Consider the following 11,311-nt stretch of genomic DNA (forward strand, 5'->3'; position numbering starts at 1 on the left):
TAATATTATCTAACAACATGAAAACCACCTCTCAAATACTATTGCTTGGAGATCTTGACCTTGGCTTCAATGACCCTAATGACCTGCAAGCCACAGCAATTTCCAATGTGCTCTCTGAGAGCGACTCAGCCCACTCATAACAAAGGCAGAACCTTAGACTGGGTAGCAGAACTCAATTGGAATGCATCTATCACCTCCATAACTCCTCCACTATGGACAGATCACTTCCTCCTATCTTTCACACTTGCAGTCAAAATCCCCACCACTAAGATCAACCCAATAGCTCCTGCGATCCTTACTAGGAACAAAAAGAACATTACGGCGTATAAGCTCATACCACTTATAAACCCCATCCTCAACTCATTGTCAGATACAACTGACCCTGATACACTAGTCGATGAGCATAATGCTACTTTGACTAAACCCTTAGACATTATTCCCTCACTAAAAATGAGGAAAAGTAAACCTAGAGCTCACCTGAGCTCCTGGTTCACTCTGCACCTTAAAACGTTGAGAGCCGAAAAAAGAAAATGCAGTCATCTCGAGACACCTACCCACCGAGGAAAACAAAACTAACCGTATCAATATCTCGGCCTTATACAACAAAGAAATAATACATACCAAACAGGAAACGTATAACAATAGGATTCATCAAGCGAGTTCAAGCACTAAGGAACTCTTTGTTATTCTAAAAGAGCTGGAACCCCCATACCCACAACAGACAACTGCTTGAAGGACAAACTCTGGTGCACGAAAATACAGAATGCCCTAACAAATAAAATTACCCTTTTCCAGAACAAGATTGCTGATAAAAAAGCTAACCTAACTAACCTAGACTCACCTGCTAAAACCCCCACACACTCAACTAAACCGCCACAACGATTCAGATTCTCAAGAGTTTCTATCCTCGAGGTTGAAAAAATCATCTTATCCCTCAAACCTTCAAATTGTCAGGGAGATGGTTGCCCAGCACAGATTATCAAACATGCCGCTAGAGACTTGACACCTTTCATCTCTAAACTAATTAATGCCTCTTTCCTATCTGGCACCGTCCCCAACAATATAACGGATTCTTGGGTCCTACTCCTCCTTGAAAAACAATCACTAGATCCGTCCATCCCCACCAACTATAGGCCTATTAAGACAGTGCTATTCCTACAGATACAGGAGTACTTAGAGTCCAATCGCCTCTTGGGAGTCCGCCAATATGGCTTTAGGCTGCAACATGGCATAGAAACTGCGCTGATTGATCTTAACACCCAGATCGACGATCTCAAGGACAAGGGGAACACAGCCTTGCTACTGCTCCTTGATCTTTCGACCACCTTCGATCTGGTGGACCACATCGTTTTATGCAATCATCTTGACTCAGCCGCCCACTTTCCCCAGGACACTACAGCATTGATCCAATCTTTTCTGAACAACAGGACCATGAAAGTCTTCTCACCCTGAGCGCCTGCAGACCCTATTCCTATTACATGTGGTGTGCCACAGGGTTCCTGCCTCTCACCAACATTGTATAACATATTTACTAAGACTCTATTCGATGATCTGGACCATCTAGGTATCACCTACACCAGGATTGTCCAACCTTTTTGAATGTGGGGCCGAAGTATTAACTATTTGTCACCCAGTGGCCGGTGAGCCAAAAGTCAACAACCTCAACCAAAGCAGTATATTAAAAAGCGATATTGTGTGACCTTTGACACAATAGCATCAGAGGCAGTGATAGCCATGCAGTCCAAAAGATAGCTTTTGGTGTCATGGGCAGTGATCAAAGGTTAGTTGCTTGTGATTTCTTTCAGTGTCTATGTGTTAATATTTTTCAGAAATGGTGGGGGCGACCGAGCGTAGCGAGGTAGCTACAAGGATCTAGGGAGGGTTTGAGAGGGTTTCCCCCCCCAAGAATTTTTTTTCAAATATGGGGTTGAAATGGTGAATTTTACAGCCGAAAAGGTGACCAAAAAGCCATAAGTTTACAATCAGTTCTAAAGGGGAACATGAAAATTCCATGTCACCAACAGCAGAAAAGAACATTTTACAACACAACACATTTTAATGATCACTGTGTCCACAGTGTAAGACAGCACTGTCACTGATGTAACACATTGTCATGCTTGTTGTACCCAAAATATGCCTCTGTAGCAACTTGTCTATGCTGGCTGTTCCCAATTTAGGCCAGCATTGTCCTGTACAAAGCATGATTGATGCTGCCTGAGCATGTGCAGTGTGCCCAATACATATGGCAGCTTATCTCTGTAATACACATTACTTCTGTGGTAATGAAAGAAGCATAATTCAATTCAACAGATAAAATGTGGAAAAGCGATCACCCAAAGGTGAACCTAATTGAAGAAACGCAATGTGAGCACAATCTTAAAGTATGCAACCTAGCAGGCCTAGTGCACACTTTGGGCCTCATTACGACCCAGGCGGTAAGTTACCGCCTGGGCCGTGACTTTACCACCATGGCGTAAACTACGTTTACGCCATGGTGGTTGGCGGACTTACCGCCCCATTCCGAGGTTGGCGGGGCGGTAAGTCCCCAATCCCCATTTACCCTTCCCCATTCTCATTTTTGCCCCATAGGGCATAATGGGAGTGGGGAAGGCGTTAATTACGCCACCGTAAATTACGGTGGCGTAATTAACTCCATGGTCCCTTAGCGCCATGGATTTTAACACCTGCTAAAAGCAGGTGTTAAATCCGCCATGGCGCTAAGGGACCTCGTACTCAGGCGGTAAGGGTCGGCGCTGTTTACGCCGCCGTAAAACCCTTACCGCCTGAGTCGTAATGAGGCCCTTTACCTTTTCTTTCACCAATAAATCGGGGGAGAGCGCGAACGCAGTCCCCCACTACCAGAAATAATGCAGTCGTGTATCCCGCATTTGGGAACATAGCAGGGGTCAGCAAATCCGATGTGCAATGGGTAAGCCGCACCCTGGGAGATCTGCCCTTGAGATCAGATTCTCCCCTGCCAGCTAAGTATGAGTTGCATACAAGAGGGCAGGGGTTGGGTCAGTTCTGGGAAGCCCCGCTAAGCGAGGGTGAGAAGGCAGGCCCTGACCCAGCCCCAACCCCCCACGCCCCAGAAGCTCTGAGCATCTGCAGAGCTGCCTGTCCCGCGTGTAGGGGGAAGCTCCAGCAGGCAGTGCCCAGCAGAAGAGCAGATTGTAGCGCAGTTCCTTTCTCCCATCAGGCCCTGCTCGGCCCGAAATTTGTATAAATAGCAGGATGGCTCGAGCAGGCCTGTTGCAGTCTGCCCACTGGCCTGTCGGCCCCACACGGGCCCATGGCCCTCCTGAGCGGAGCTGCTCAGCGCTGGCCCCATTGACACCATCATAATCATCCTGGACCTCGACGCTCCACCACCCCTGAATCTCAGAGTTCTGCTCAATGACAATGCTGAAGCTTTGACATCTTTGCCGTAACCATATGCCGTGTTGTGTCAGCCGAGCCTGCACAGCGCCAAAGGCAAGCATTCCCTTGTCCGGGCCCAGAGGTCACTGAGTCTTCCAGTGCCATCCACTTGACACGGCCTACTGTTCCCAGCGTTTTCTACCCGCAAATCAGCACCAATGCCAAACAGAACTGCATCATTGGGGCCCATCGCTGCTGCTCTCCGATTTGACCCCAGCCCAGCGCAAAGGCACCCATACTTCTGGTCTGATGCTGAAAAGCCTGGCTCTGCTGAGATCCGAAAGACAAGAACTAAGGTATTTTGGGAACACAGTACTATTGTTTTTTGTGTTGCAACTGTATCAGCTCACACCTCTCCTGAAGGGTATAGGCTGCCCTCAGACTGTGCTACCAAAAGAGTGAAAATAAGTTATACCTGTTGGGCTTGCCTGTTTCACTTTTATGATTGGGATCACTGCTGCATGGGTATTAAGCACGTTATAAATAACCAATCATATCATTCATCACAGCAAGGTGTAGGACTGAATTGGCAAAGGGACTGAGGCTCCCATCTGCGATTTGTCAAGCTCCCACCCCACCCCCCATGTGGATCCGAATAAAATATGTGTAACCTTCATAAGCAACTTACAGAAACATTGGCAGGTGGTCCACTGAGGCCCATTTGCAGGTTGCAGTGTGCTATTGGGGCACTACTAGGGTAACATATTGTGCGCTAGCCCTTGGTGTTCCTTTTCCCCGCCGCTTGTGGTTTGAGTCGGGGCAGCATTCTTCCTCCGCGTTTTGTTCAAAAAATGTGTTGGTCACATTGTTATTCTTATTCAGATCTCTGTTATGAACTGTGCACCAACCTGCGCCCAATGTTTTCAGCTCTGTGTCGTCCTGCTTCCAATTGTGCCTGAGCTGATACAGAAAATGCGTTTGTTCCGCATGCGTGTGTTTATTTCTATACATTTTTCCCCCATCTGCCATAATTAAGTGTAGTTTGCTGCTCAACCGTAGTATGTCCAAAAGGGTAGGGTCTTTCAGTCACCCTTTGTGCTGGCGCAGGCGCTAGAGAACTCTATGGGGTATGCCCGCCGTGCAACTGGTGTTCCAGTGAGGTTTCAGTTTGCTGTGTACACACGGTATTCCCCTTTCTTCTTTTCAGATGGCTATGCGCTTCGAAATGTGGTTGTTGTATAATTTACGACCTGCCGTGTCGAGGGGTTACGCCTGCTTTCCCTCTGCTGTTCAAACACACAATGCTCCTGGCGGCATCAATTGTTTGCAGTTTCTGCCTGCGGCCGCTTATCTCCCAATGTGTTGTGGCCCCGTGTGTTCCTGCTTCCAAATGAAGCCCACGTTGATTTTAGGAAGGCTCTGGAGCATTTCAGCAGTGGTACGCAGAGGTGTCGGAGGGGTTGGGTAAAGTCAGACATCTGTGCGGGCCCTCCAGGCTGCCGTAGTTTCCTCACCCCCTCTGGCCTTATGAGATTCCATTTCCCTTTTCTGCAGGCACCAGTACGCTGGTGCTCCTTTTTCAGCCTCTCTGGTCGCAGCTGGCAGAAGCGCCCAGCGTTTTGATGTGCCAGCGGGGTTGATGAATTTATTTATTTCTGCAATGTTTGTCGGATATCCGACAAACATTGCATAAATAAACGAATGAACACGTCGTGGCTTAGGACTGTAACTACCTCTGTTGACCCCATGGGGTCAACAGAGGAAGTTACAGTTTCACGCACAGGCACACTTTTTAAAAAAATTTTTTTTTTTTTACTCAAGAGTTGTTCAACATACGGCCTCGCGGGCCACATAAAATGGCTTGGAGGGCCGCATTGTGGCCCGCGGGCCGTATGTTGGACAACCCTGACCTACACTAACTACGCAGATGATACCCAGATTCTCATACCGCTTACCAGGTTTATGACAAGGATATGGCCTTAGTAAATAAAATCTATTTTAACATCCAAGCATGGATGGCCGCCCACGGCATTTGCTTGAATGACGATAAAACCGAGCTTCTCATACTCAGGACTGCATCCAACCTCAACAAACTCGGACCCAAATATACCTCATTCCATATCGATGGCAACCACATTAAAGTTTCAAAAGAGGTAAAAACTCTAGGTTTTTACCTAGACTCTACCCTCACATTTGGCAAACAGGACAATGCCATGGCGTCGGCCACTGCATACACCTGCAAGCTGATCAGATCCGGTAAAACTTATCTGTCCAAAGACAGTTGCACAATACTAACCCAAGCCCTAATCTTGTCCAAGCTGGACTATTGCAATGCCTTGTACAAAGACGCAAGCAAGCACATTGTCAACAAAATTCAAATTCTCCAGAATAATGCTCTGAGAACTGCACAGGGGATTCCCAGAAGAGAACATATCTCAGAGACGAGGATACAGAACAAATGGCTGTCCATCAGCGACACAATCTTGCTCAAAACTGTCTCGTTAACCCATAAATGCATCAACAAAGCTGCCCTTCCCTACGTTTCAGAGAGAATCAACAGAAAATCCACAAGACACCCCACTAGGACTGCTAATTCATCCTGTCTAGTCGTACCTAAGTTTAAATTCATAAAAGCCGGGGGGAACAGCTTCCCTGTCAAAGCGGCACAGTTCTGGAATTCCCTCCCCCCCTCCCTGAGGGCAGACCAAACTTTTCTTAAGTTCAGACACAACACCATCAAATGGCTCATAGTCAATGACAACTAACCCACTTTTATTACCTTGACTCTTCATCTGCCTTTTGTTTGCCTCATTGTATTATATTCTATATCATGCTTTATATAACTACTGTAAATTTTAGATTACCATCCGCTACCTCTGTATGTATACCTCATTTGAACGTGTGCCGCTTCCTTTGTATATATATTTTGACCCTTCAACTGCCGCTTGTTTGCCTCATTGTATTATATTTTGTATCAGGCTGTATTTAACTACTGTAAACTTTAGATTATCATCTGTTACCTTTTGTATGCATATCACATGTTAACATTTACTTTGTATGTATATCACCTGCCAATTTTTGTTCACCCCGTTGTAACTTGTGTAACTTGTCAGTCTAGAAAAATGGATACCTCTACTTTGTGACCGCAAATGTATTTTGGTGGCCATGGGCCAACCGTCTCATGCACTATATGACAGAATATAGGTTTTCGAGTTTGCCAATGAACGGCCATTTTGATGTAATAGGAATCGCCATTTTGTTTTCTAACCATTGCTCATTGCTTTCTGTTCCTATTGCTTCGCAGTATATTTTCCGCTTACACTGCTCGACTGTAAAACATTGTTGTCTGAATGTGAAAAGGACAAGGCCGCAGGGCCGAGAGGATAACAAGAGTTTGTTGAAACACAAACGTAAGCAGCGCCAGGAAGAATGCCCGGCTCCCTCCTGAATGTAGCCTTGAAGCAGAGCTACAGGGCATTTAATCAATTCGCAGCTGCCAGCCAGTCTCGTTATATGGTAGAATATGTTAGAATAATACCGCTAAAGGCTTGAATTATGCTTTTCTTACGGCCCCCCTTTGCTGAGCCCGCTAGAGCGTGTCGGATCCCAGGACACGAATAGCAGCTAATAGATAGCAAGGTCCGGAATGCAACGCTTCCCCCCGTATGTAGCTCGCTTCCAAGAACAGAGGCGCTGTGTTCTATTCAACAACTGAAAGATGCCTTCGCACTTACATATTGCAAATTGTTACTAGAATAGATGTTTGAAGGTGTCATAGTTGTCGGAGATGTCCATCATCACACCAAGTTCAAAGAAACCTAATAAAAGGTGGGTGTTAAACATGTCATAGCTGATTGTTTGATATGCATTTTGTATATATGTAACTGATGTACGTAATTCACTCTCTTGCGTCCCTCGAGGTCTAGAGATACACGTCGCGGGGCGTGAGACCGAGTAGGCCAACTGAGACTTTTGCTTTGCAATAAACCCTAGCTTTGGGAATACAACCGCGTGTCTGGCGTATCTATCGTGTGTGGTGACTCGCCTTGTTCCATAGACGTCAGGGTCCCCTAGGGGCCCCTTTCAAGATGGCGCCCGAATAGGGACCCTCCCCCACTTGTTCCATCGCATAACGTTGTAATTGAGTAAGGCGGAGAACGGCGAGGACGGGACGATCGAGCCGGGATCAAGAGGTGTTCGGGGCACCCTGTAAAAGTGATGAGAGACTCCTTTGCAGATCTGCACACATCTGATCCCTGATCAACGTGATTGGCTAGAGAACAAGGAGGCGAGGGTCGCAAAACGAGGTGGAAGCCAAGAAACGCAGACACAACATCCTTTGGTGCGTCATTATACAGACGACTTGATTTATCAGGTGAGTCATTCCCCGATTCAAAGTAATCCTAATATTGGTTAAGAGTTGACTTTGCAAAATCAAACGCTCTAGGTAAGGTTGATTAACCCGGGGGAAGGTTGAAACATGCCTGGGGTATTGTCCACCTTAGCTGGTTTTTTCCGCTGTGGTAGACAATCTTTGGAAGATGGCCAAATTGTACCACCTGGGGGAACACCGGCGTATGAGATGTATGTGAAGTATGGAGTGGGTGCGATAATATTCTGTGAGACTTGGCATAGGCAAACCAGAAAGCAACAAGACCATCAGTGGCCGATTAATGGTAGTTTTGAGATGGCGAGGATAGACATCCTGGAAAGGGTGTTGATAAGAAAGAAAGCGCGTCCTGCAGCATTTGAGACTATTAAAGACTGGAGAAAGGAAGCAATGCTCCAATTTAAAAGCAGAGCGAAGCATGCGCGCAGGCATACATCGAAACATGAAGTAGTGGACGAGAAAGAAGAGGAGGAGTGTACTGAGAGTCTAAGAAGGGCATGCAGGCGAGACCAGTTGAATATAGAAAAGATATATCCACAACGGGAATTACATATAGCAGATGAATTGATAGAAAATATATTGACCCATACAAAACAAGGCCCAAGATCAGAAGTAAGACCAGACACGTCAGTAGCTATTGCCCAGACCCCGCCCGTAGCTCAAGCTCCCTCTCCGGTAGCTCAAGCCCTCCCACAGCCACAGACCGCACACGTAACACTTCCTATTAGCCAACCAGGCCCACAACAGACACTCCCTGTTCCCATTGTCCCATCCGCACCTCCCGTCTCAGACACAGACTCAGTACCGTCCGTTCCTCCCGGGGTTGAAGTTGAAACCACTGGGGCAAGAGGCGGGACTGACCAACGGGGATGCACGAGGGTAACTCGCAGTGCAATCAGCAAAGAAAGGAAGGTGGATTTGCAGCAACAGGCAGAGATGTATATAGACGGGAATGATGGGACGACAACATTGGCTTCGATATATGACTTCCGAAGAAGCAACGAAAGACAGGTAGTGTTGGAATGCATGGGTGAATATTTGGTGGAGAAATGGAAACAGTTAATTGGGAAATTACCACCTCAGCGATCGTTAGTTTTGAATGCATTAGCACGCTGTAGGGAGAGGGATGAAGAAGTGAGAGAACATGTATATAGACTTTTTGAGCTTAGAGATGAATTAGATAATGATTATGTCGAAATGTTTACTACACCTGTCAAAATGTTTACTACACCTGCGTACAGGAGTAGGGATATCGGGAGACCTGGGAAGGGGAAAAAGGGGCCGCATAATAAACGGCAGCAGTTACCATCACCGGGGCAGAAGGAGATGGTGAATTAATTATCGTTGCTAAAACAGGTGTGGGCAGACTTGAACGAATGCCTATTGAGAACACAGGTACTATTGCAGCAATTAACAGGACATAATGTAGGGCGAGGGAACGCACAAGGAAGGAGTAATTCGAATATGCATGGGGGAACAGTGGGACCGAATCAGTGTGTGTATTGTAAGGAGGAAGGACATTGGCGAGCACAATGTCCGCATCTACAGAATAGAAATGGGTCTGGTCAGAGGAGACAGTATAGAGGACACCCAGGAGCGAATGGACCAAATAGGAATAGTATGCAGCAGCATCACAATAACGGAGGTAATCAAAACCAAGGCCAAAACCAAAATGCCCCAAACCAGAGTCAGGGACAACAAAATCAACAATATGGAAACCAGAGTGGGGGAAATAGAGGAAAGAGTGGGAATGTTTTCGATACACAGCGATGTGTTATTTCCCCAATAGGATAGCCCAGGACAGGGGTCAGAACCAGTGTCTATTCCCATGAATCAGAGAGGACCCTACATAGAAATGAGAGTCGGGAATGAGGAGCACCACTTTCTTGTAGATACAGGAGCACAGAAGTGTTCAATAGACCATCACTTGGTTCCGGATATACCACTGTCAGGGCAAAACAATATTTCCGTAGGGTTCGAAGGTACACCAGTCATAAACTGTAACGCTCACCTGATTCCCGTAGAGGCGCCAGTCTTGACTGGGCGTATACCGTATCTTCAAAGGTGATGTGTAACACACGGCTGGCTCTTTGGGCTGGACCTCTGTGCACTGTATGTTTGACTCGAAGGGTAAGATGTCTGCAGATAGAAAATATGGGATTAATGAACTGGGTTATTGAATGTCTCTCTCTTCTTCCCTTTCTCTTCTCCTGTAGAACCCCGAAGGTTAACGCTCTCACCTTAGGTAAGTGAACGCCGTGCTCTCCATCTGCCTCCGGGCAGGGTGCTGTAACCAGTTTCTTCAGTGGATAAGGGGAGCAGGCCTCTTGACTTCAGAGGGCTGCTGTCCGTCGTTTACTGCACGAACGGTAAGTTTCGAGTAATTCTAATGTCTTTAAAGTCTTTAGTAATGATGTCTCTTGTTTTGCAGGGTTCCGGCGATGGTGGATGACGGGCTGAAGTGAGTTGAAGATGGAGCCCGTGTGATGAATAGAAGCGCCTGGAAGCACGTAAGTAAGCGCTTGTTGCCTGCTTCACGATGCGCTCTAACTGTCTTTTTATTTTGCAGGTACAAGTTCGGAGCGGCTGCAGGGTGCCGGAATACCCACTGGGTTGGATGTGGAAAGGAGTAATGGCACGTGAGTATTAAAGTTCCCCAATGTCTTTAAACGCACCTTGTTTTGTCTTTCAGATGCGGGATGCAGCGCCGAAGGCCTCCGGAGCGTGCGAAGAGTTGGTAAGCTTTTGTCTTTCAGATGCCGGAATGCAGTGTGAAGACCTCCGGAGCGCACAAAGAGTAGGTAAGCCTTTGTCTTTCAGAATGCAGCGCAAGGCGTTGGTGACAGCCGATGGCCCAGGTAAGTGAAGAGCTGTCACTGAAGGCCGTAATGCTAACCTGTTCTTTCTTGTCTTTATAGGTGTTGCTGAAGACTGGATTCAGGATGGTAAGCCTTTTTCCTTAAGCCCAGGATCAGATGCAGAAGACACGATGAGCGTTCTGCTGCAGAGGATGCAGAATAATGCAAAGCAAGATTCATCCATCGGATGTGGTTTAAATAGCCTCCTGTAGTGCTTAGGTGTCTCCTTCCACAGCCACGCCTAGGTAAGAAAAGAGTTCCTGATTTCCAGAAGAGTTCCAGTGTTCTGAACCTAGGGAGTGGCTCCTGCCCCACCCAACAGGAAAAGTAGTTCCAAACAGAAGAGGATCAGAGGCTCAACTGGCAGGCAAGTAAGCAGCATGGTCTGCTGCAGGTAAGTCCACCCAAGCATTATGAGCCCGGCGCTTCCAGCGCTGGGACTGGGCATATTTATGAGCCTGGTGCCACTGGCGCCGGGACTGGGTCCAAAAGGTCCCAATTGGGACTGGTTGGCACTCGGAACCTGGGTTATGAATCTGCTTCCAAGGGAGTTGGGAAAACCCTGACCTTTTGGAAGCAGAGATCATGACAGTACCCCCCCTCAAGGCACCTCCCAAACCGGGCTTCTCCGGGGGTTTTGGCTTGTCAGGAAATGTTCGGTGAAATCTTTTGATTAGGCGAGGAGAGTGGACATATTCAGCAG

The 11,311-nt window shown here is 47.1% G+C and overlaps 1 non-coding gene across 1 annotated transcript; it reads right to left on the reverse strand.

The window, feature by feature from the left end:
- Nucleotides 1-2,827: 2,827 nt before the first annotated feature.
- On the reverse strand, nucleotides 2,828-2,989 carry LOC138481812 (U1 spliceosomal RNA). The gene has a single exon (XR_011274423.1). It is a non-coding gene; the product is annotated as a U1 spliceosomal RNA (small nuclear RNA).
- Between the last annotated feature and the right edge of the window lie 8,322 nt (nucleotides 2,990-11,311).

Source organism: Ambystoma mexicanum, chromosome 5p, assembly GCF_040938575.1.
Source record: "Ambystoma mexicanum isolate Mex_15411 chromosome 5p, UKY_AmexF1_1, whole genome shotgun sequence".
NCBI lineage: Eukaryota > Metazoa > Chordata > Amphibia > Caudata > Ambystomatidae > Ambystoma > Ambystoma mexicanum.